At 27.7% G+C, this 27,466-nt stretch overlaps 1 protein-coding gene across 1 annotated transcript in view; it reads right to left on the bottom strand.

Moving 5' to 3' along the window:
- The window catches only part of LOC136080633 (location of vulva defective 1-like), a 205,367-nt gene extending 180,079 nt beyond the window's left edge, over nucleotides 1-25,288 (bottom strand). Inside the window, exons 1-4 of the mRNA XM_065797535.1 lie at nucleotides 25,176-25,288; nucleotides 7,111-7,156; nucleotides 6,700-6,825; nucleotides 6,299-6,580 (exon numbers count right to left, since the gene is read on the bottom strand). The gene's annotated coding sequence lies outside the window, so the exon portion shown is untranslated. The remainder of the gene's footprint in view (nucleotides 1-6,298; nucleotides 6,581-6,699; nucleotides 6,826-7,110; nucleotides 7,157-25,175) is intronic.
- Nucleotides 25,289-27,466: the final 2,178 nt, after the last annotated feature.

The following is a 27,466-nucleotide window of genomic DNA, read 5'->3' as shown; positions in this document are numbered from 1 at the left end:
TTTAAAACTACATTATTTCAAAGATGTTAACTAAGTTAACTAAGTATATATAAACTTTAAGTCGAGCTTATATATACTCTACTCTATTCGTTGGAAAACTTTTTATCAAACTTAAAATTTCCAAGAGCTAAAAGATTTTTAATCAAGCTTGACGTTAACAGCTAAGGGTAATACAATATTTGGAAAATAAATTTTTTCTTGTAATGGCTAATAATCACCTTGAAAAATGCTTGATATTTAAGAGCCATTTTCTGATAAAATCAGGCAAAAGTATTGTCGGCTCAAAAGTGATATCCTTTAATCGTGCTCAATTTTATATACAGTAATGCTAATAGGGTAAAAAAGAAGCCTGTAAATTTTTTTTTGTTAAATATTTCTAGTTCCTGAGTTATGGTCGGTCAAACTTTTGCCCTTTTAATACTTGGAAAGTCACTTTTGGGGTTTTACGATTTTTAAACTAAGATTAAAAGCAATGAGACCACTGCACCCTAAGTTTCTTTTCATATTATAGAAGTATAGGTAAAACTTTAAAAAAAAAAATCAAAAAACTTGAGGACAACCCATTTCTTTGTCTAAAAATCATAAGCTGAAATTACACATTTTTAAATTTGGGGTCTACTTTAAATGCATTTATCTCGGAGCGTAATAAGTGCCCGCGACTTATCTTACTCTTTTTTGAAAGAGTATCTCATTGTTATTTGAATGGTTTAAAGAAACTGAGAGGATATTGTTTACAAAAAAACTTATGAGTCATCAAAGTGTCAAAAAATGTTTTAATTAGCGCTCAAATATCAGCCATTACGGGAAATGAGAAAGGTCCCAAGATTGAAAATACAGATTTTATATTACTCCATATTACAATTTTTTTAATGCGAAAAAAAAACTTAGGGGGTAATATTTCATTGTTAAAATAACTCCACCACAAAAAGTTAAATTTTTTATATATTTAAAAAAAAACCCGAATGTAGCAGCAAAGTTAATCAATATATTATATGATGTCCTTATCTTATTATGTCATTGTTTGCGTCATAAATCAGTTTTACATATCCTATATCTTTGATTTTAATGCATTGTTGCTTGAAATGTCTTTTGGGCTTTTTCAAATTGATCATCCATAAGCTAAAGGTGGTAGAATTCCACAAATGATTTCACTGTCTTTGTAGTTTATAACATCAGGAAAAGCTGGCCATTTAAAAAGTTTCTCGATTTCAGAAGCATACTTCATACACCTCATCATGTAACCATAACTGAGAACCTAATATGAGTAATGATTTTTCTAATTTGAAAAATAGTTTGAAAAATCTGATTCTCATTTGACAAAAGTAAAACTTCGTTTAAACTTAGTGACACATTCAATATGATCAAATAATGCTTAAAAAAAATGTTTTTACTTAAATGAAAAACATTTTTTTTTTAAATTGAATAAAAATGAAGTACCTCATTTATAATCCCAGGATACCAATTGCCCATATAAATAACAACAATTCAATCGTTTTCATGCCATGCACCAGATAAATCAATGGCAATGCTTATAAATTCCTTATCAAATTCTTCATTTGCTAATTCTTCTTGATCTACAAAAAGAAAAATATAAATATATATACAAACACTTGTACAAATATTCATAATTACAAAATAATATTTAAATATATATTAATGAGAGTAGACATAAAAATTATTACCTTGATCTGCTGTCTCTTCTTCTTCTTCGTTATCCGCATTAGTACTACCAACATCTATTGGTTCATTTAATGTTTTGTCTTTTTTTAGCCTGCTCCAACGTGAAAATAGTGATCTTATTTGCTGAGTTTTGCGTATTCTGAAACTTGAACCTCTTTTCTTATCAAAAGGTGCACCTGCTCCGGGCTAAACTTTTTTCCAGATACTTCACCTTCCATAAAGAGTTTATATAATATATCTTTTTGTCTCATACTATACCGGAAGGTACTGCATGTATGTAAAGCCCAACCTTTAACATATTTGCTAATGTCAGAACATTCTTCTTCAAATACCTCCTGTTGTGAGTTTGGTTTATAACTATGTAAGTTTTACTGAACTTGCATCTTCATTATGAAACTCTGTCTCACGTTATCCATTCCTGATTTTAAAGTGCTGGTAATGTGTCTTCCCGACTTTATGTGTTATTCAAGTTCTTCTGATGTATGAAATGATCTACTACAAATTTACTCAGAGCAAAAGTGAAACAAATTTAGTGATCTATCTTTGCGAAACTTTTCCTTCATAATGCTTTCAAAAACTCTTGTTTTCTTGTCAGTATCACTATATGGGCGTGTTAAAAACATTTGCAGATCAAAATTAACATTAGAATATTCTTGTTTAACTCCATCGCCAACTGCATAGTATCGCCACATTGTCATATAATTATGAAAGAACTCAAAAGAATGATACTAGCTTATTTTAGCTATTTTTGTTCCACTCAACTTGCTTTTGCCCTTTATAGTGCCAACACCAACAGCAGAATTTTTCAGCCCATGTCCGTAATGTAAAGCAGTATAAATGTCCTCTGCACACATTAAATTGTTACCAGCATCAACAAAGCTACAAATCAATGACTTTGCTCCGGCAGTTTCTCTGTCGCACTGATCCTAGCCACGAAAAGGTTCGTTATAATCGTAGCGTTTAAGCTGTATTTGGTTATTTTTGCTCAACATAAAAAGAGCACCATTATAAAGTTGCCATGAAGCATTGTCAGATTTTGCAAAGAGTTTATTAACACCAGAATGGTCATGCTTAAACTTCGGAAGAACTAATTGGGCAATTGATAGTGTTTCCGATAAACCTTGCTCACACCTATAAAGAGCTGTAAAATACACTTTTTTATGTAAAATGTTGCTTTTCTTTGTGAAGAAAATGTCTACATGCAGTGACATCCCCTTTTTTCCAAAATATTCTTTTTGACCTTCCCTGAATTTGGATGGTAGAACTTTTTGGCAATAGTCTTTCAACCAAAATCCAGTTTCTTCCTCAAGACATTCAAAAGCAAAAACTTTGGCTTTTTTCTGTTGACAATCACACATTAAATGTTTTTTAAAATCAATGATATCTTTTTCAGCAATTTCAATATCATAAAAAGTATCCTCATTGGCAGAATTATTTGATGCTAATCTTTTTATCTCAACTAAAGATTTTTTTAAACTTTCACACACATAACAAATCTTATCATTAGGTGCTATTGAAATCTGTTGCAATTGCTTGTCGGTTAAATTACTCAAAGCAAATATTGGGCAGTGTGAGATAGAATTAGGGTAGGTCGCACTGCAGTTAAACTGGAAATTAGTTTTGTAATATCGTTTTGCTGCGTTCAAATAAATTACACAGCTCTCTATTCTGGTACTTCAAAGATAAATCTTGCAACATAGAGAAACCATTCATAGCTGCAGCAGTAATATCATCCAGTCCCGCTAAACATTTTCTTTGAGATGGTTTAACAACATGAAGTATTCGCCACAAACTGCTTTCTGATAATGGAGAGTAGTTCTCACTTCTGCAAACTTCATTATAAAATGCAATTGTATGACTCATTTTAGCTGTCAAAACTGCACGAGATATTTTATATACGTCATTTGAGTCAAATTTAATTTTTGTGACTCCATATGCAACATCTTGAAGAAGGTTGCTGTTAAATATGAAATCGAGAAAATGTTCAGATTTTTCTAGTCGATTTTGCGTAATTTCTTTTTCGACAGGAATAGCTATACCTAAGTTAGCATTCTTCATTTTTCGTGCCTGGTCTATCTTGTATTTGGAGCACCCAAAAACTTTCATAAGTAACTTCTTAGTAAATTTTTCATGTTCAATTAAACACAGAGCAATATGTTTACCCATAGAGTCACTTTCTTCATAAATTTTAACAAACTTTTTTAGATCATCAGGTACTGCATCATTGTCTGAAGTTTCCAAAGATATATTTAAAACAATTGAGATAAAGTCTTCACTCTGATCTGGGGTAACAGCTTCAGCGAATCTCTTTGCAAGCTGTACCTCGGGTCCTTCAAATTTTCAGCTATCATTTTATTCTTTATCTGAAACTGAAAAGGGCTGATGTGGAGTGCTTCTGATAGGTTGTTACCAGTAGATGTAGTACCTTGTAAAATTTCTTTAGGCTCAAAATCAAAATCAGTTGTGTCCTCAACTAACTCTTCGTTAGTGGCAGTACTTGTTTTAGTTTGAATAAGAATGCGCTCTGACTTAAGGTCATTGTGACAAAATACGGAACCTACAGGAACATTTTTGTTGTAATGTTTTGAAACATTTGTTGACATATTCATTGAAACACTTCTTACAGCTGGTGATTTTTTACCAACACTTAGTTCATGCATTGGATGACAGCATCTTCTTGGAGGAACCCAGCCAATACCTTGAATTTTAACAAAAATCAAAATTTGAAATATTTATTTAAAGGTTTAGTAATTAAATTTTGTTGTTGTTGAAATACGGTTGTAAACAAATTCTTATCAAAGTTAAATCTATGGTAAGGACATATATAGTCGTTATCAGAAAGTGATATGCACCCTCCGTTTTTTATAAGAGACTTTTCCAAAGTCAGATCTTGTATCTTGATAACCTTTTTTCATTGAAACGAGGATATGGTCCACACTTGACATTAACTTTGCAAACATTTTCAACAACAACCTCTTGCTCTGACATGCTTTTTGCAACTAAGTGTTTTTTTTTTAATTACATTTAGCATAAAATTGCTCATTCTCTGTTCTGAATAATTCAGAAGTAAATGTTTAATAAACATCAAGTTAAAAATGTTTACTGGAAAGAAAATTTTTTCAAGTCCACAATCGTATAAATGAAAAAAAAAAACAACAGATTTAGCATCATTTTGACGTAAAGTTATTTCAACAATGTAATATTACCCCCTAAGTTTTTTTTTTGCATTAAAAAAATTGTAATAAGGAGTAATAGAAAATTTTTAAATTCAATCTTGGGACCTTTCCCATTTCCCATAATGGCTGATATTTGAACGCTAATTAAAACATTTTTTGACACTTTGATGACTCATAAGCTTTTTTGTAAACAATATTCTCTCAGTTTCTTTAGACCATTCAAATAACAATGAGATACTCTTTCAAAAAAGAATAAGATTAGTCACGGGCACTTTTTACGCTCCGAGATAAATGCATTTAAAGTAGGCCCCAAATTCAAAAATGTGTGATTTCGGCTTATGATTTTTAGACTAAGGAAGGGTTGTCCTCGGATTTTTTGATTTTTTTTTTAAGTTCTACCTATATTTCTATAATATGAAAAGAAACTTAGGGTGCAGTGGTCTCATTGCTTTTAATCTTAGTTTAAAAATCGTAAAACCCCAAAAGTGACTTTCCAAGTATTAAAAAGGCAAAAGTTTGACCGACCATAACTCAGGAACTAGAAATATTTAAAAAAAAAAATTTACAGGCTTCTTTTTAATATTACAAACAACGTAATATGTAAAATTGAGAATGATTGAAAGATATCACTTTTGAGCATTGCCTGGTTTTCTCAGAAAATGGCTCCTAATCTTTTGTCAAATTTGAAATGTCAAAAAAATTAAAACATGAAACCTAAAGCTTAGAAAGATATACTCCTGTTATGTTGTTTATTCATTCAATATCAAAACAATATCATATTAAATGTAAATATCCACATTTAATGACGAAACAAATGGATAAAAAAAAGAAATATTTTCCACTTTTATAACCTTATTATCTAAAAATAACAAAAAAGAAATGAAAACATCTGAAACAAATGGATAAAAAAAAGAAATATTTTCCACTTTTATAACCTTATTATCTAAAAATAACAAAAAAGAAATGAAAACATCTGAAACAAATGGATAAAAAAAAGAAATATTTTCCACTTTTATAACCTTTTTATCTAAAAATAACAAAAAAGAAATGAAAACATCTGAGTTTGTTATTGCCGTCTTTTCTGCTCGTAGGAACCTTAAATGTAGAACCTCATGACAGCCTATATATAAGTCAAAGTATACTATAGATAGCAACTGAGTAAAAAAAGATATTAACAGAGAAGTAACTCAAAAACAAAGTTATCAATATTTAAAGTTTAGTTTTCAACAATGTTAATTTATATTAGTGAAAAAAAGGAACATATTTTGAGTTGTTTTATTTTAATCTTTCGAAAGGAGATTTCAGAGTTTACGTTAAGCACTCATAATGATCTGTGACAAAAAATTTTCATGTTTATTATCTACTTTAGTATAGACAAGATATAATTTCTTAAAGTTAAAAATATATTTTAAATAAAAACATCCAAGTAAATACGCACTTACCTGATATTTTAAAGCTAAAACGGTTTTTATAGTCTTCCGCATTATTTTCACTAACAATATATAAACGGCGATCACAACTGAAGATGAAATATGTTGGATAATTATAGGATTGAATTACTGTGAAATTTTCATAGAACTTGTGTTCTTGCAATATAAATGATGCATCATTTTTAAATAGTTCTGATGATTCGTATTCCAAATAGATCTTATAATATCTGTGTCGAAAATATGTGTTATTTGTGGGAGATTTAAATGATACAGTATTTTCAATTCCGTTTAGCCCTAAATTGTTAAAATACGCTAAATAAGTAATGTAAAGATTGAGAAAGTTTGTAACATAATTTTTTTACCTTTGTATACTTTTCGAATTTTGTAAACTTTTTGAAAAACTAAATTCTTACCTTTGACAACTTTTAAAAAAATAGGAAAATCATAAGTTGGAGCAGTGTTGTCCAATTTGTACAAACTACAATTGTCCTCAATATTGTTTCCGTATTTTGTTTCAAATGAATAAGCCTTATTTAAAACTAAAAAAAAAGTTTTTAAAAAATGTAATTAACGGCAGCAAAAATAAGTACCACATTATATTAAAATCTCATCGAGATTTTATTATTACTATTATCATTGTTGCTATTATTGTTATTATTGTTATTATTGCTATTATTGTTATTATTGTTATTGCTATCGGAGCTAATGTGGCGAGTAATAATAAAACACATTAATATTTATTATTACTCTCTATTACTGGCCCCCAGTCCAGTAAAAAAGTTTATATTTGAAATAAAAGTTTATTTAAAAATAATTATACTTGCCTTTAAGGGTTTCTTGTTTCTTAATGAAGTGCAGTGAAATCAATATCTTAAAATAAAACAAAACAAAAAACAATAAAATTTAGATATTAGAATATTACGTCAATCTATTTTGAACTTAATTTATTAATTTTGTTTAAAAATAAAACAAAAGACCTCAGCAACTTATTCTAATTGTTCTTGACGTAATAATTTTAATTACTGGTATGATTATTCTAATTAGAGACTTTCATACCGGTTGGATTTAGCGTATGAGATTTCGGTGCCATCTTTATTGAGGATAAATGAACGAAACCGTTAAAATAAAATATCGTATAGTCTCTATCTCTTTTTATTAAAAAATAATGAATAAGACTTTGAATAAAGAAAAGACGATTTTATAAAACGGTTAATTGACGATGGCGCATCTACAAGTGGCACTTTACATGAGTTACTTTTCTGAATAAATAAATTTAAACTGTATTATTCTCTAATTTAAAAACGCAAAAAGGCGTTTTGTATTCGTAACTTTTTTGAATCCAACAAGCATCCCACCTATGCTTTAAATAAACGTGAAGGTAGTTTAGGTCAACAATAAAAAGGATATTATATTATAGCAAGCAGAAAAATTGCTTTAACGGATTTTAGTTCACCTAATACGTTGTTTGTAAGAGGACTTATAAAAAAAATATAACAGAGAACAAACTTGTCCTGCTGTAATGTTATTTAAAAACAACGTTCTACGAAAATCCTACTGTGAATGTTCAGTTTGTGTGAGTGAGCTATGTTCTTGCATTATTGTTATTTCTAAAACACTTTCATAAAATTAAGGAAAAAATATTATTGCTCTCATGTACTGAACAACTTCAAAAATGGCATTGTTGAAGTAAAGAAACTTTGGTTCTTATGATTCTGCTTCGTCAAATTAAACACCGAATCCAGCAGGTCTTACTTGTAAAAAAATAGATGAAAAACTCTACAAGGAAACTGTTGTTGTAGAAGATCCAGAAAATTCAATATTTAAGAGAAATTCTAAAAATAAAGAGCAATATAAAGTCTAAAATAAAAGATACAAAAATTCCTTTTCAGTCACATTGTTACAAAGTTTTATTAAAGTCAAGTATAAAATTTCCATCGTTCCTTGATCACCTCAGCCATCGCTTTACAAAAATAGCTGTTCCTTGGTAGATCATGATTATGTCAAAAAAAACCAAATTTACAATGCTGACCTTGTTTCTCCTGATTATAAAAAGTTAACTAGAATAAAGTATAATATTAATTATGCAATGGAATGAAAAATCTATATTACTCTTAAAATAATTTAGGTAATGATTCAACAAGTACTTCAAGAAATAAAATACTCATCTCTACAAAATCTACTGAAGAAAATACTGTTCCTAAAACAAATATAAATAATAATTATATATCTGCCAGAGATGAAAACATTATTATTCAAAAACATTTAGAGGTAAAATTAGAGAAATGAAAATTCAATACATTTACCCTAACGATCCTATTAAATTACCAATTAAATTATAAAAATTTTTAAGCAAAACACAGGTTCACGGCAAAACATAAAAAAATTAAATAACTGGTAGTAGACCAGCATTGTTAGTTGTATATGGTAAACAGAAATTTGAAAGTTTTAAAAATGTCCGTCGTGGTCGTCACTTTGAAAAAAAGAGCACTGTCATTTTTTTGAAACCAGTCTTTATCAAATGCGATGTGGTTTCTTTACGTTTACAGAAAATGAATTATGTCCTAATTGTCCTGATGATGTAGCTCTAAACTTGTTACTTGAAAAAAAAATGTTGGAGTAAAAAATCCAAAAAACTATTATCAAACTTATCTAAATTATTTGCCTATTTTATTAAAACACAACTTCAAGTTGTATATACACAAAACTAATGCTTTCTCGTGTCTTTTCATCTGAATCAAAATCTGAAAAGTACTTCCTTATCCATAAAAACAAGATTTTGTGAGATGTATTAAAATGTTTAATGGACAGTATCCTTGTAAACACAGCTATACCAGACTGGCCACATAAAAATGCAAATAATTTGCAATTTTAGAAAAGAAAAAAATTCGTTAAATTTCTAACTTTGAAAGCATTAAACCTCTACACACCCATATCAATAAATTGATACGTAAAATTTCTAAAGTTAATTTTAATACAACATTAAAAAATTAAAAAAGTTAATAGATTTTAGTTTTTTGACAAAAAAAAGCACTCAATAAATAGTAAGGGGTGTCTACTATGCAAAAAAATTTTAAAACCACTCATATTGAAATTTTTTTCCGTTTTAGTGTTTGAGTACAATGTAAAAAAAAATTTAACCAAATTTTAGTAACTATTCTAGAGCCCCTTCAAAGCCCTTAAATGTTAAACAGGTCCCTAATATTAATAAAAAAAACAACAGTTTTTACTGCTCTTGTAAAAAAAAAAAAAAAAAAGAAGAAAGTTCTAAAAGATTGTTTTTTTTTTCTTTTAAGTTCTTCCTTTTTTAATATGAAGTTTATATTTTTGATTATTTGAGATCCAACAAGACATACTCTAGAAAAACTTTTTAAATATCATTAGAGTCCTGTTTAATGTTTAAGTGGCTCTTGAATAGTTATTAAAATTTGCTAAAATACTTTTCATAGTTCACAAACGCTACAATAAGAATAAAATTAAATTTGGGCGGTTTTAAAAGTTTTTTGAACAGTGAATATCCAATTTTGAATAATGGGTATAAAATAGTTTAAATTTATTTTATTTGTTTTGCTTTTAATTTTTTTTTTTTAATTTTAAAAATTTTGTTTAAAAAATGAGATTTAAAATTGTTTCAAGTGAGAGTAAAATTGTTTCAAATCCATTTATAATTTAATTAAATGTTTATTAAATATCTAATTTAAATATTTAATGAATTCAAATTAAGTATAAAATATTTTTTATGTTTGTTAAATATATGACATATATTTTTTTAGAAATGCATTAGTTCATCTGCTATCTAGTTTCTCTGTTTTAGTGTGTTGTCACACACAGAGTGGAAATTCCAACCCCATTCCCTACAAAAAAATTGTAGTGTATAGTTATAATATAAACTATAAGTATACTATATTATAGTAGAGAACATAATAAGTGAGTAACATAAAGTGAGTCCGCACTAAACCATTATTTTTGCCACCCCTTCCCATCCTTCTTTTGTACAAAACAGTTGTTTTTTTTAAAGACTCATTCTGCCTCTGCGTAAGTACAAACAAAATCAAGATCGTTAAGTAAAATTTCAAAACATTATAAAATCAAACTTTTTTTGTTTAAAGCTTGCTTTTATTATTCTTAGGTGTTTAATTCACGGGAGAGGACGTTTATTAATTTTCGGAAGTTTTTCCCTCCCAGAGCAATCTTATTAAGCTTGCGGTGGAATCATCTCAAAACTGAAAAAAAAAGGAAAAAAAAAATTGCCCTGTCATGAGTGTCCTCCACTGACACACCAGCCACTCTCATATCCTCCACCACTGCATCCATAAACCTCCTCTACCTCTCCTTCTCTTACCGGGAAGTTCCATCCCCAAAATCTTCCTGCTAATATAGCTCTCCTGTCTCCTCTCTACATGTCCAAACCATCTCAATCTCGACTCTCTAACTTTATCTCCAAAACATGCTACATGTGCTGATCCTCTAATAAACTCATTTCTGATCCTATCCTTCTTCGTCACTCCAAATGAGAATCCTAACATCTTTATCTCAGACACCTCCATCTCCCTCACTTGTCTCTTTGTCAGTGCCATTGTCTCCAGTCCATACAACATAGCAGGTCTCACTGCTGTCCTATAGATCTTACCCTTCCTTCTAGCCGACACCCAACGTGTGAAAGTCCGTAATATACATAGTAATATACATAAAGACGACATGTGAAAGTCCGTAATATACATTATTATTATCCATCTGTTGATAGTAATGCTTAATGATAGTGCTCGCTTGTGCATGTTTTTCACGGAACTCTTGGTAGCCATTAAAGCCGAAAAAGAGTCCTTCAGAACTTTTATGTACAAAATGTAAAAAATTTATGTAAATATGCAATTTATTTAAATTGGTTGTAAGATAAGATTGTAAAAGTTTCATTTGTATTGCGTAACGAACAAGCGCCTTTAAGTGGAAACGTCACTTTGTGATGTTGAGTTATGCGTAATTTAACTTTTTAAATTTTCTGAAAGTTGTAAATCATTTTTACTGAAACTGTTTTGTTTTATATTTAAAAAAGCGGCAAGATTGAAAATATTCTTATATATTTTTAAGTTTGTTGTGTTTTATTAAAAATACTTTTAAGCTTTTAAGAAGTCCTTTATTGTAATTTTAATATTTTGTGAATTATTTATTTGAATAATTTTGTGAAATATTTATTTGGCAGGCACATGTATTAACTCATAATATCTTATACTTTATACTAATGAATTCTTATGCCTTAATTATTTATAACTATTTAATTTGTATACAGTACTATCTCTCTAATTCGAATTTTACAGGGGAAAATAAAAGTTCGAATTTGAGAGATTTTCGAATTATAGAAAGGTGACTTTTTTTTAAATATTCTTTTCAAAGTAACGAATAGAAATCAAACAAACAAAGACATAGTAATTCTTAGGCCTAAAAGCAATATATATTATGTGTTTTAAACTTTTAAATTAAAAAAAAAAAAGTAAATAATTGTAGATTGTCTTTTATGCGTTAGTAAATTCATGTCAAAGACACGATTTATATCTTTAAGAACCTCTGTCAAATTATCTCCAAATTAGTTTGCTTTTTCTTAAATTAGTCTAACCATCCTCCCGAAGCTTGAAAATTTTTGAAGCATAACTCTATCGCAAAATATAAAGTTTTTTATTTTAGCAGCAAGCCACTAATTGGTACATTATCTGCTCTCATTTGTTTGAAACATTTAAGTGCAGCTTTTTCGAACTATGGAGATTCGAATTAGAGAGATTGTACTGTATTCAGTTTTTGTTATGTAAGTTTGAAATTTGCCTGGTTTATATATTATTTTGCACGTCAACAACTATTAGGGTAGAGCGAGGCATATCGGAACAGTTGAGCATAATGGTACAGTTATGCCTGAAGTCTTGTATCTCAGCTAAAAATTACTTTTATTCAAAAATATTTTTTGATAAAATATTTTAAATTATTATGCTTTATTATTGTAAAAAATAAAATACTTTTAGAAACACCAAAATACATTAAAGTATCAAATTGCATCAATAAGTTTGCGAAAAACAAAATTTGCTTATTTTCTTAATCTTTAATTAAACTTTTTGAATAGTATTAATTTCAGTAAAATGACTTTTGTGAGGCATATTGGGACAATAAGTTATTTATATAATTGACTATATTACTACCATTTTGTGAGGTTGTTTACAGTTGATGATTTTATTTTTAATCTAAAATATTATTTTTCTAGTTTAGAAAAGCAATATTAGTAATAAATTCAAAGAAATTCTTTTTTTTATAACTTAATCTGGGATATTTAAGTTTGCTCTACATTGGCATAATGCTAATAAATAAGCCAGCTCATCAAAAATGTTGCCAAATAGTTTCCGGATATTATTTGTGTGATTTACGTGATCCATAATATTTTTTGTTTGATTTTAAATTTAGTAGTAGTTACCAATTTAATAATGCATAGCTTAGAGTAGAGCAGGGGTATTTTATAGAGTAGAGCGGAGGTATTTGTTTCTTAAATGTCCCACTCTCCCCTATGAATCTATCTGTTATATTCACGTGATTTATACTAATAATAACAATAAATTTATATTTGTATGTATAATTTATGTGTATATATTTTAATGCACGTGTAAATGTGTGTAGATCCGTATTATCTGATGTTATTTAAAACATCAGATAATACGAATTCGCTCGATAATTTTTTTTTTTTTTTTTAGTATTGAAAGAATTCTTATAATCTGGTGTTTAAAAGTAGTTTATATATATACATACGGGAGGGTTTAATCTAACTGTAAAAGGTTAAAATGCTTAGTAATTGTTAGAGGAGTAGATAGAATTTTTATATTAAAACACTTTAACTCTCTTGTAGGTGCGATGAGTATAACTAAAATAAAAGCAATATGCAAATTTCAATTTAGTTGCTTCATACGCTAAGTTTTGCGATTCTTTACCTTACAATCAGGAGGTTGTCGAAACATTTATAAATCTAATGGTTCTGAAGATGAAGAACTTTTTGTTAACTTTAATTTGAGTTTTCTTTTTATATTTAAAATTTCTTTTTCCTTGTTTTTTGTTTATATATATATATATATATATATATATATATATATATATATATATATATATATATATATATAATATATATATATATATATATATATAATATATATATATATATATATATATATAAATATATATATATATATATATATATATATTTATTGATAAATGTTGTATATTGCTGGAAATACAACTCTGTTTAAGAGTGATCAATATCTTTTTGAAAAAAAATAGATCAAATAATAATATTAAAATATTTTAAATGAGAAAATACAACTTTATAATGGAACTTGAAGTTTCTTGCCATTCGGCAATCATCAGCCATATTATTCAAATATAAAATAAAAACCGTTATGAAAAATACAAATTTAGCGTTGCAACGGCATCTGACGTCAAGTGTACGTGATCCGATATTTGCGAATCGCCGGTATCAAAGTTAGAAAGTGAAATTTTTTTCCTATGTCTACAAGCAGAAACCAATTCACTTTTTTTATTAAGTAAAAAACCACTATCAAAATTCATAATAAAATATTTTTCACTGATGCAAAGGTTACACCTTTTTGTAGATGGATTATAAGATTGGCATCTTTTAATTATGTTCCACTTAATTATAGGCATGTTACCTGCGTCTTTGTGTTTCCAGATCTCTTTGGAAAGTTCTGTATCATTTCTATATCTGGTTGCATTAAATGATTTAAGGTGGTTTGCAAAACTGAGCTTGAAAGCGTTTTCACTGATACCGATGTAATATTTTTCCGTAAGACTGGGATTAGGTGATGATAAAGTGGCTTTATATACAACGTTTTTTGATAGACATTCGTTATTTAACGGGCATGCAGTTTTCTTAATGCAGTTGCAATTTATATCATTAGTGGTGAGTTTGTTGCGCAAAATTTGTTGGTTGTGTGAATTATTAATAGATCGAATATTTGGCATGCAGCTGTAACTAACTTTTATTGTGTTTCTGTTGAAAATTTTGTGGAGCTTATGATGTAATGGAAAATGTAAGTCAATTAAGTTTAAGAAAAGGTGTCCAATTTTTGTTACCACATTTTTACTGAAAGGGGGATTAAACCATATTATATTTCTTTTTCGTTTATTAGTATTAGAAGGATTTAGATTTGAATGATATTGGAGATTGGTGGGAAATCCGGACTTTTCTAATGCGTCTTTATAAATAGGAGCAGACTTTTGGAAAATTTTTTCGTTTGAAGAATTGGAAGATAATCTATGTTCAACTGAGGTTGGTAATTGTTTTAAAATGCTTGGTGGATGGTTGGAACTAGCATGGATATAATTTAGCGTACTATCAGGTTTATGGTAAGGTTGAAAAGTGCAGTTATTAAGATCAAATGTAACATCAAGGTAGTTAACAACTTTCATATTAGATTGAATGGAAATACAGAGGTTGTATTGTGTAAATATTTGAGTAAAATGCTTCTTAATTTTTTCCATTTTTGGACCGCTTACGTTTTTAAACACGGCTAGGCCATCGTCTCTATATAATCCAAAATCAGATTTTTTATAAAATTGCGAAATCTGGAAGAGAAGAAATATACCAACTAACTCACACACTTCCGCTCCATCAAATGCACCCATGGTAACATCAAACAAACCACTTGATTTCTTAATCCAAACTTGATCATTGGTAAATAATAAAGACTTACGCGCGTGGAGAATTAAAGATTTATGATCAGCATCAATGGAAACGTATTGTTCTGCAAAGTTTATGGAGTTGATAAGTAGCTTTTCATTTATAGAAGGGTAAAAGTCAACAATGTCGAAAATAAGGAATTTATAAAAATGTTTGTCATTGATGTTTTTGAACCAATTTATTACATTTTGTGTACTATTCCACTGATTTAATTGTAAAATATTTCTTAGGTTGGTGATAATATCTGATAAAATATGCTTACTTATTCTACCAACTTCATTCTTAGCTGGGTTAATTAGACGAACAGTAGGATTATTTAAAAAATTAGGTTTATGGTCTTTTAATGTAATGAAGCAATTTGAAGAACTGTTTATATTGATTTTTTTAAAAACGTCATGATTCTTTAGAATAGTTTTTCCTTCTTTATTAATGTGATCTTTTATAATAGGGTAGGTTTTTCTATAGTTAGATGGAGTAGCGTTCATTAACAACTTATTGTATTCGTCTTTTGATAATTTATACAAATTTGATGTTTTATCTGCGTAAGTGTAAGTATACGTTGATTTTCGAACAGAAGAAATGTCTTAATAAAAAAAGTGAATTGGTTTCTGCTTGTAGACATAGGAAAAAATTTTTACTTTCTAACTTTGATACCGGCGATTAGCAAATATCGGATCACGTACACTTGACGTCAGATGCCGTTGCTACGCTAAATTTGTATTTTTTATAACGGTTTTTATTTTATATTTGAATAATATGGCTGGTGATTGCCGAATGGCATGAAACTTCAAGTTCCATCATAAAGTTGTATTTTCTCATTTAAAATATTTTAATATTATTATTTGATCTATTTTTTTTCAAAAAGATATTGATCACTCTTAAACAGACAAGAGTTGTATTTCCAGCAATATACAACATTTATCAATAAATTTATTGCTCCTCCTGTTGAGCACTCTTCTCAAGTCGTTAAAAATGGAGAAAGTTAACTTCAATTATTCAATAAAATTTATACCTATACCATCAAATAATGAATACAAATTGCAGTTGCTTGAAAAAACTGAGATATTGATTAAAAGGATGCAATGGAAGGCGTTTTTCTTCATAAATCACCAGTCTAACGGTATGAATGATATTAATAGTAATAGTAATAATTATACCAAATTTAATTCTTATGGTATTAACACACCGCATTGTCCACAACAAATTAAAGATATGCGTGCGTTTGAATGCGATTTATTCAAATTAATTAAGAACATAAAGTTTAGGAAGGTTCAATGCGCCTTCCAAAATAAATTAAAAAAAGACATTTCTTCTGTTCGAAAATCAACGTATACTTACACTTACGCAGATAAAACATCAAATTTGTATAAATTATCAAAAGACGAATACAATAAGTTGTTAATGAACGCTACTCCATCTAACTATAGAAAAACCTACCCTATTATAAAAGATCACATTAATAAAGAAGGAAAAACTATTCTAAAGAATCATGACGTTTTTAAAAAAATCAATATAAACAGTTCTTCAAATTGCTTCATTACATTAAAAGACCATAAACCTAATTTTTTAAATAATCCTACTGTTCGTCTAATTAACCCAGCTAAGAATGAAGTTGGTAGAATAAGTAAGCATATTTTATCAGATATTATCACCAACCTAAGAAATATTTTACAATTAAATCAGTGGAATAGTACACAAAATGTAATAAATTGGTTCAAAAACATCAATGACAAACATTTTTATAAATTCCTTATTTTCGACATTGTTGACTTTTACCCTTCTATAAATGAAAAGCTACTTATCAACTCCATAAACTTTGCAGAACAATACGTTTCCATTGATGCTGATCATAAATCTTTAATTCTCCACGCGCGTAAGTCTTTATTATTTACCAATGATCAAGTTTGGATTAAGAAATCAAGTGGTTTGTTTGATGTTACCATGGGTGCATTTGATGGAGCGGAAGTGTGTGAGTTAGTTGGTATATTTCTTCTCTTCCAGATTTCGCAATTTTATAAAAAATCTGATTTTGGATTATATAGAGACGATGGCCTAGCCGTGTTTAAAAACGTAAGCGGTCCAAAAATGGAAAAAATTAAGAAGCATTTTACTCAAATATTTACACAATACAACCTCTGTATTTCCATTCAATCTAATATGAAAGTTGTTAACTACCTTGATGTTACATTTGATCTTAATAACTGCACTTTTCAACCTTACCATAAACCTGATAGTACGCTAAATTATATCCATGCTAGTTCCAACCATCCACCAAGCATTTTAAAACAATTACCAACCTCAGTTGAACATAGATTATCTTCCAATTCTTCAAACGAAAAAATTTTCCAAAAGTCTGCTCCTATTTATAAAGACGCATTAGAAAAGTCCGGATTTCCCACCAATCTCCAATATCATTCAAATCTAAATCCTTCTAATACTAATAAACGAAAAAGAAATATAATATGGTTTAATCCCCCTTTCAGTAAAAATGTGGTAACAAAAATTGGACACCTTTTCTTAAACTTAATTGACTTACATTTTCCATTACATCATAAGCTCCACAAAATTTTCAACAGAAACACAATAAAAGTTAGTTACAGCTGCATGCCAAATATTCGATCTATTAATAATTCACACAACCAACAAATTTTGCGCAACAAACTCACCACTAATGATATAAATTGCAACTGCATTAAGAAAACTGCATGCCCGTTAAATAACGAATGTCTATCAAAAAACGTTGTATATAAAGCCACTTTATCATCACCTAATCCCAGTCTTACGGAAAAATATTACATCGGTATCAGTGAAAACGCTTTCAAGCTCAGTTTTGCAAACCACCTTAAATCATTTAATGCAACCAGATATAGAAATGATACAGAACTTTCCAAAGAGATCTGGAAACACAAAGACGCAGGTAACATGCCTATAATTAAGTGGAACATAATTAAAAGATGCCAATCTTATAATCCATCTACAAAAAGGTGTAACCTTTGCATCAGTGAAAAATATTTTATTATGAATTTTGATAGTGGTTTTTTACTTAATAAAAAAAGTGAATTGGTTTCTGCTTGTAGACATAGGAAAAAAATTTCACTTTCTAACTTTGATACCGGCGATTAGCAAACATCGGATCACGTACACTTGACGTCAGATGCCGTTGCAACGCTAAATTTGTATTTTTTATAACGGTTTTTATTTTATATTTAAATAATATGGCTGATGATTGCCGAATGGCATGAAACTTCAAGTTCCATTATAAAGTTGTATTTTCTCATTTAAAATATTTTAATAATATATATATATATATATATATATATATATATATATATATATATATGTATATATATATATATATATATATATATATATATATATATATTTATATATATATATATATATACATTTATATATATATATATATATATATATATATATATATATATATTTATATATATATATATACATATATATATATATATATATATATATATATATATATATATATATATATATATATATATATATATATATATATATATATATATATACCGTAAAATTGCCTATGTTCGGTCACCGTGTAACTTCGATCGTTTAAGGAAAAATATAAAAAAACATGCAAAACTAAAATTTTAATAACTTTTTTTGCTTGAATAATATTCACTTCAAAAATATAAATCTATAAAAAGAATTATAATGTTTGTTTGCAACCTGCTGAAATAATTATTTGGCAAAACAACAATTCGAAAAAAGGCATACCATTAAATTCTAAAAAAGCAAAGCATTATAATAAATGATCAAATTTAATCTTAGTATTAATAAGAATCGACAAATTAATTATAATAACTAAGAAAAATTATTAACTTTTGAATATTGTAAACTCTTTTTTTCGAAAATTAGTGAAATTTTCAAATACTCTTACTTGGTTCTTACATAGGTGAACAATGGTGATATGTGAAAAATGTGACTTTTTGAATATGAACTAGTGTTGCAAATGTAAAATTTACCCGTAAGTTTCGAATTTTTTATAATGGATACTTAGCATAGTATTTTATTCGATAAAATAACCTGTTAAAATTTATAATAAAAATTAACCTGTTTTAAAATAAAGTTTACCGGTAAATTTACTGGTAAATTTATATTATTGATATGAGCTAGTTATACTAATATCCCAGCAAATATTGTTTCAGTCGATACATATACCTATAAAGGCTTTTTTGAGAGGTTTATTGGAGTTTTGGTCATCGGTTACATAGTGGACCATTAATGGCAGCCGCTATAAATGACCGGCCAATAACTTTCCGATATAATAATAGTGGCTAGTCATCGGTTAGCCATTTTTGGCGGCTACCACTAAATGTCCACTAAGTAACCAATGAGCAAAACTACAGTAGACTGCTCAAAATGCCTATATAGGTACACTGAAACTTTGCAACAGAATGTTTGCTGAAATATACTGCAACGCACTAAAATAGTTCTTTTGCAAGTTCATATTTCTATGTTTTGATTTACGTGAGATATTTCTATGTATGATTTACTTGAAAAAGCACGGATGGATCGTGGTTTGAAGGCTGTGGACAAAGGTATTAGTAAGAGGAAATTAGCTAAAACACTTGGCTTCAAAAGATTAACTTTCATCGGCAGAAGTAACAGCAAGTATACTAAATAACGACAAATTAACTAATCCGGAATCCGGAAAACTCCACATTTTACAAACTATTTTTGTTTAATTATTTGAATTTTTAGATTGATGGCTTCTAACTCAGGACGGTGTTATCTATAGTGTCACGCAATCTGGCTGGATGGAAGGACCTGCTTTACTAGATAGTTAGAAAAGTTATTTGCTCCACATTACCGCAAGCTTGAAGAGCATGGCTATCTTGATTTCAAGACAGCCATGCTACACATGTAACTTTGGAACTAATTCATTTAGCAAATCTTAAGAGTATTATTTTTTTGAGCTATCGGCTCATACATCTCACGTGCTACAGCCACTTGATGTAGCGTATTCAGGACAGTGAAAAATAATATAACACTTCTTCGAGTTCATTAATACAAAGAACTTCTTTAACGTGTTGCACAACTGCTTGTGAGTATTGAAAGACATGAATTTTAAATGTTGTACATGCTGTCGTGCCCAAAGCTTTCGTATTAAAGCTAAATTTTCCAAATTATAACATGCATCTCATGAAAAGTTACCTTAGACTTCTGATGAAGCTTTGATAGAACTTACAAACAAAAAAAAAAGCAGAAAATAAAAAGAACGAAATACAAACTAGATAAGTTTTGTGTGAAAAAACAAATCAAGTTTTTTGTTTTGTTTATTAAAAAAACCTTTTTAACATAATTGAAAAATATATTTTCAGATTTATTAACCAGGGGCGTAGCAAAAGTGATAAAGACCAAAGTAATAAAACAGTTTTCTAATTGTAATAAAAATAAAAATTATTTATGTCTAAAAGGCCTTTTTTATGTGCTCTTTGTTGTTTTCTTTGGTGTCCCAGTAGACTTTTTTTGAGCCCGGGGCAACGCCCTCTTTGATTACTGGTATTACCTTATATTAAATCATCGTTTAACAATAAAAAAAGTTTAAAATTTATTTTTCATTATTTATGACGTTAAGTTTGTGATGCGTTATGAGGATTTATACAGCAACCCAACTTATGAGATGGTATTGCAAGTTTGGTCAACGTAGATGTTAGACTATTCAAAAGTTAAATAAAATAAATTATTCATATAATTTATTACCTCAAGGTATTGGAATTTAGTCAATATAAACAATTAATATGAATACTGCATACGGTTACCAATTAATTATGAATACTACATTTTTTGATGCGTGTATATACCCATAAAATTTTAGAGAATCTTTATTATTAGAAGAGGGACTTATAATAGATACCTGTTTTTTAAAATTAAAATAGTTTGTTGTCATCAACAATAAAAGAGCTTTCATTCTTTTATTGCCCCTCTCCCCCTCACACCTTGAAAACTGTTTTATTAGTCAATATTACAATATTACATCACAGTGGCGAGGTTGGTTGATAAAGTTTTCTCCTCCCTAAGCTAATATATAATATCTTCCTAAGCTAATACATAACATCTTTAAGCTAATATATAACATCTATAAGCTAATATATAGCATCTTATCTGATGTAATTGGTGGTTCATCACTAAAATATATTTTTTTCGAAAAAACAAAGTTTATTAATTTTTATTAACAAACAAACTAATATTACATCAAATAAGAAAAAAATCGTAAAAATTTTAAAATTTTGTTTAATATTTTCGACAAAATCAGCAAAAACGATTACGATTTGTTAAAAAGTCACCTATTAAGTCAAGAAATTTCTTGTTTATTCGAAAAATAATATATATATTGCCAATATAGCATGGGGCAGTACCCACAAATCTAAATTACAACCACTTTACTTACGTCAAAAACACGCTTCAAGACTAGTATACAACAAAAATAAATTTACTCATGCTCAACCCCTGCTGGAACAAATGAACGCACGAAATATATTTCAAATAAATATTTTTCAAAGTATACTTTTCATGTTTAAATATAAACTAAGTCTGGTTCCAGAACATTTTGCAGCACACTTTTATAAAAACAATATAAATAAATACAATACAAGAGCAACAGGCAACTTTAAGATACCTTTTGAAACAACAAGACTCTCAAAACTCTCAATAACATATCGTGGTCCCTATTTATTTAACAAATTAGTTTCCAGAAACAAATCACTTTTAAACTTAAACAACGAACACTCTCTGAAAAATAAGCTAAAAACTACAATAATCAAATTAAACAAATTAAATTTGAATAAATAAACAAATGGAACTTAACTTTTAATACAAATCGATAAAAAAAAAAATATTATTAACAAGGTATATATGTAACACATACATATATACCACGCATGCTACTGATTTTTTATGTGTATTACACGTCTTAGAAAAAGGTACTCGATGACAAGACTGACTTAAGTCTTCTGCGAGCTTCCTGTGACTACAAATAAGTAATTCTTTTTATCAATCTTACACAAATTTCGTTTTTATCATATTTATACACTAACATTATTTTGAAATGTGGTAAATAAACTTATAGTGAAACATCTAAACTCTCCTCCGAAAAATCAGCAGGTTTATTTTTATTTGTTGTATTTTTTATTTTAATTGGAGTAATATAGAGATATATTTCTCGGGTTATTTTTACGTACACGTTATTATATTGTTGTAATTGGTATTTATTTTATTCATGTCTCGGAGTTGTAAGCAACTATATTTTTATTTACTTCGTATATTTCGAACTTTATATTTATGATTTAAATTTTTATATATTTACTGCCAATCAGTGATTGGTTTCTTGCAATTACTTTGTAGTTGTAAAATAAAAATGTTTTAAAAAAAAAAAAAAAAAAAAACTTCTTCTCTAAACTTTTCTATACATACTGTACTAGAGAATAAACAAAAAAAATTAAATTAATGAAGCTAAAACTTGTTTTTGATTAATTTTTGTAAACATTTTGTTAAAAGTTGTTCTTTTTTCGATTTTTTTCGATTTTTTTCGATTTTTTTCGATTTTTTTCGATTTTTTTCGATTTTTTTCGATTTTTTTCGATTTTTTTCGATTTTTTTTTTTTTGCATTTTAATAAAACAGTCATATTAACATACTACAAGATAAAAAAAACTACTTAGCTTATCCTTCAGAGAATACTATTAGAAAAATTTCCTGAACTTTTCAAGTAAGTTGATGAATTTTTGGCCGAGTTATGATGTTTGAAGAGAAGAAAAAAAAGAAAATTCCAAATGTCATTTAAATCATATAAAATAAATAAACAATCGTTAATAAGCTGCGCATTCCATTCTAGTTGAAAAGTAGTCAACCAAACCAGAGACGGACCTAAACACCGTCAAGTGCTGCAACTGATGGGGTAAAAAAATAAATATTAATATTAAAATAATGACGTCTACCATCCGACCAAATATTGAATGCCGATCTTTTTATTTTTGTTAGAAAATGTATTTTGAAAAAATGCTGTTTTAACTAAGCTTTGCAGAGGATAAAAAAACAATTTTACAAAACTTTATAATGTAAATGATACTTTGCAGGGAATGAGAAAATTGGAAAAGCTTATTTGGTTCCTCACTTCTTAAAATTGCAATCTGTTTAAAAATAAACTTTGCAGTGTAAACTACACATTGCAGAATTTGCAGCAGTTGTTTGATTGGTTGCAAATGTACGCCGTTATATCAAGATTTAAATAAAGTATTCTCAAAAAAGTTTACGATTGTTAAATCATAAGTAAAGTACAAAATAAAAACGCTTTTTGAATTTTAACATCAAATCATGGGTGAAATTTGATAGAAAATGTTTTGAAAAGATTTGAAATTCTTTTGTTAATTCATAACATAACAGCAGTGTTTCTTTTTTTTCTAATATATATATTTTCTGATTACTGAAAACTGGCCAAAATTTGTTTGCACAGCGGACGTAGTTACAACTCTTACAACATGGCGAATGGCGTTAATTTATTTTGACGGGGTATACTAAAAACCTGCTTCCGCCCCTGCAAACAAACAACATTTGATCTACTTACTGAACAACAAAAATAATAAATAGTCCCAAAAAAAAAAAATAAGAAGAAGAGTTTAAATTTTATTATTATACTCATTATAATAGGAAAAACCTGATTGTAGCTAAGGTGTTGCTAAGGACTCATTAGTTTATGTATTTAACTAAAAACTTAAATATCACAATAAGTATATAACATTAAAGTAAAACTTTTTTCAAAAATCTAAAATAAAATTTTCTATTAAATAAGATAATAATATATCTTTTTTTTATCCATTTTTTTGTTGTTGTGAAAAACCTTTTTATTTTATCTTTTTACTTAATCCAAAAAAGACGTTAAAATAAGGGGGAAACGGTAGACCCATAAAAACCTCACATAGAAAAGAAAATTTTGTAGTCTTCATATGTAATCACTATGTTGCTTTGTTTTTTTACATAGACTTTAATTTTCAAACACACTAACATGCACAGTTTAAGTATATCAGCCTTTACACACATCAAACCGTGAGGAGTAATATTTTACGTGTTTACGACTTCCGAAAACTGAGATATAAGATAGGGTATTATTCGCACCTTAAGCAAAAAATGGAGTATTTTCAAAACTAATAATGATGGGTCCAAAAATTTTGAGAATATTTAATATTTAGGTATGTCTACTCATGATTCAATTAGATATTTGGATCATGAGTGTCTAATTGGTTAATTTGGATCATGAGTATCTTTAATTTGCATCATGAGTACCTCATTAATCCAATTAGATATTTTAGAACCCAAATATTTTTCTTAAAAACACAGAGGTTTTAAAAAAATAGAAAAAATACTCATATTACCCAGACCACTTGGTATTATAAGTACTTTATATTAGCTCAAAAAAATAACATTAAGTAAAAAATACCAACATGACAATTAGAACTAATTTGTGAAATATAATAATTCGTTACTTACACAACTTCTCATTGAAAGATAAAATTTTATAACACTTTTTATTGAAACAATACAGCTATGTTTTACGCATTAAAAAAAAAGATTAGTTCGTGATTTTTTCAATTGTATTAACTCAAACCTTTAAAATATAAAATTGCAAATTTTTTGAGTTTAAATTACAAAAAGATATTTGGTATTGGTAAAATACTAAAAATATTTGCTATGTTATGTTTTTATTAAAAAAGCAATTAAAACCACTGCAATTTTAGGACTCTAAACTAGGTAATTTTGATAAAAAACACTGCAAACGGATTTCCAGCTAACATATTTTTCTTTATAAAAAATTAAATTTCATTATTTTCACATAAAAAATTCGCGCAACAGATATATTCATTTTTCAAATTCAAAAAATACAAAGCAACTTTGACTTTACTGCTTAAGTCTTCGAAATCTTTTAGTATGCTCATATTACCAAGGTGCACATATTACCCTAATATACCCTAAAACTTTTTTTTAAGTAATAAAATAGTTATTAAAACAAATTATTTAAACTAATTGTTCTTGTCTAGTGCAAGTTACTCTAAATCTAAAAAATTTTAAAAAAATAGTTAATTAATTGTTTTGGATGTTGAACATTAATTTGTTTTAATAATTAAGATATACTTACTATAAAAGTGTTGTACAAATACATGGTCTCTATTTTTATTACAATATTTTTAATAACAGATATGCTCGTTGAACGAAAAGTTGAACACTTTCTTACTTTTATAAAAGTTTTGTGGTTAATTTTGCATATGTTCAAGTTAAAAATGCAACGCTATACAGCACCTCTTGAATTATAAATGTACTTTAGTTCACTTTTGCACTTTTGTTTCAATTTTTTTTTTTGAATACATATATATAAGTTACTACTTTCATTTTGTTTTAATTTATACTTTTTCGGAAGAACATTTTTGGTTTAAGATTTTAATTTTTAATTTTTATCCAACCAATCAAAATCATTAAAATAACAACCAACCAGCTGGCAACTAATCAAAAGTATAGAATAAAATAGTTAGAACCAGTAAGCTAACTACTGATTTTAGTTTTTGCATTTTTGGTTTGTTTAAAATGTTTCCAGTCATTTAAAGATCGAAAATTTGAATATTTTTGATCATTGAAAAACTGATTTATGATACATTTGCCTTGAATCCAGTTCATTATATTGAATCTAGTTCATTTATTAAATCCAGTTCATTGTATTGAATCCAGTTCATTATGTTGAATCTAGTTCATTATGTTGAACCCAGTTCATTATATTGAATACAGTTTATTATGTTGAATACAGTCACCAGCAACTTTTTTAAAATTTATTAATGTCAAAGTAGTTGAATGTTTTATTTTTGTATAACTGCGCATTGTTGATAATAAACGCATATTTTTAATTCGGCCAGTTCTTTGGGATATATATTTGTCAAAATATTTAGAAAGCAAATGTTTTAATTCATGACTCAAGAATAAAAGTTCCTTTTTTTGTTTGTTCAGGTTCTTAGTTATCTCTTGGGCCATAACCAGAGTAGGAGTAAATACAATAAACGGAGTTAGTAATAAAAAGGATTAATTTTCTTACGTTCGCAAACATGAAAAACACATTCGATATCTAATTTTGATGATTGAGCCAAATTGATCTCAGAAAAGATTGAAAATAGTGTAAAGAATTTATACTCAAATAAGAAAAAGGATTTTATTTTAAAGAAAACTGAAAAAAAAATGCAATAATACTTGAATAATTTTCAGTTTTTCCTGCCTGAACGTTGTCTTAAATTTTTCTTATTTTCTCAATAATCAATTGAAACTTCAAACGCGAATTAAACAAAATAGTACATTTTTTTGCAGCTTGATTTTTTATATTGAAATTTATAAGTATAAAGAGCAAAATAAAGTTTGAAACATTGTGGGATCAGGTGGGAATTTTTTTTATAGTTAAAAAAAACAGGTTTTCACTGATTTCTTTTGGTATTTTTTGTAATATTTTTGTAGATTCTGTGGGTTAATTAGAAAAAATGGTCAAATAAACTTGAGGTGAGCAAAGGAACCTAAGATTTTTACGACAAAACCCCTTTTTATGTACAAAAACTTACTTAATATAAGAAAATAATGCAATTGCAACAAAAAAACAGGTTTTCACTGATTTCTTTTGCAATCTTTTGTAATATTTTTGTGGATTCTGTAAGTTTATTAGAAAAAATGGTCAAATAAACTTAAGGTGAGCAAAGGAACCTAAGATTTTTACGACAAAACCCCTTTTTATGTACAAAAACTTACTTAAAATAGAAAAATAATGCAATTGCAACAAAAAAACAGGTTCTCATGGATTTTTTTGGAATCTTTTGTAATATTATTGTAGATTCTGTGGGTTTATTAAAAAAAATGGTCAAATAAACTTAAGGTCAGCAAAGGAACCTAAGATTTTTACGACAAAACCCCTTTTTATGTACAAAATCTTACTTAAAATAAGAAAATAATGCAATTGCAACAAAAAAACAGGTTTTCACTGATTTCTTTTGGAATCTTTTGTAATATTTTTGTAGAATCTGTGGGTTTATTCGAAAAAAAATGGTCAAATAAACTTGAGGTGAGCAAAGGAACCTAAGATTTTTACGACAAAACCCCTTTTTATGTACAAGAACTTACTAAAAAATAAGAAAATAATACAATTGCAACAAAAAAACAGGTTTTCACTGATTTCTTATGGTATTTTTTGTAATATTTTTGTAAATTCTGTGGGTTTATTAAAAAAAATGGTCAAATAAACTTGAGGTGAGCAAAGGAACCAAAGATTTTTACGATAAAACCCCTTTTAATGTACAAAAACTTACTTAAAATAAGAAAATAATGCAATTGCAACAAAAAAACAGGTTTTCACTGATTTCTTTTGGAATCTTTTGTAATATTTTTGTAAATTCTGTGGGTTAATTA

This window comes from Hydra vulgaris, chromosome 05 (assembly GCF_038396675.1).
Source record: "Hydra vulgaris chromosome 05, alternate assembly HydraT2T_AEP".
NCBI lineage: Eukaryota > Metazoa > Cnidaria > Hydrozoa > Anthoathecata > Hydridae > Hydra > Hydra vulgaris.
The sequence above is the reverse complement of the archived record's forward strand: the minus strand, read 5'-3'. Positions and strand labels throughout refer to the sequence as shown.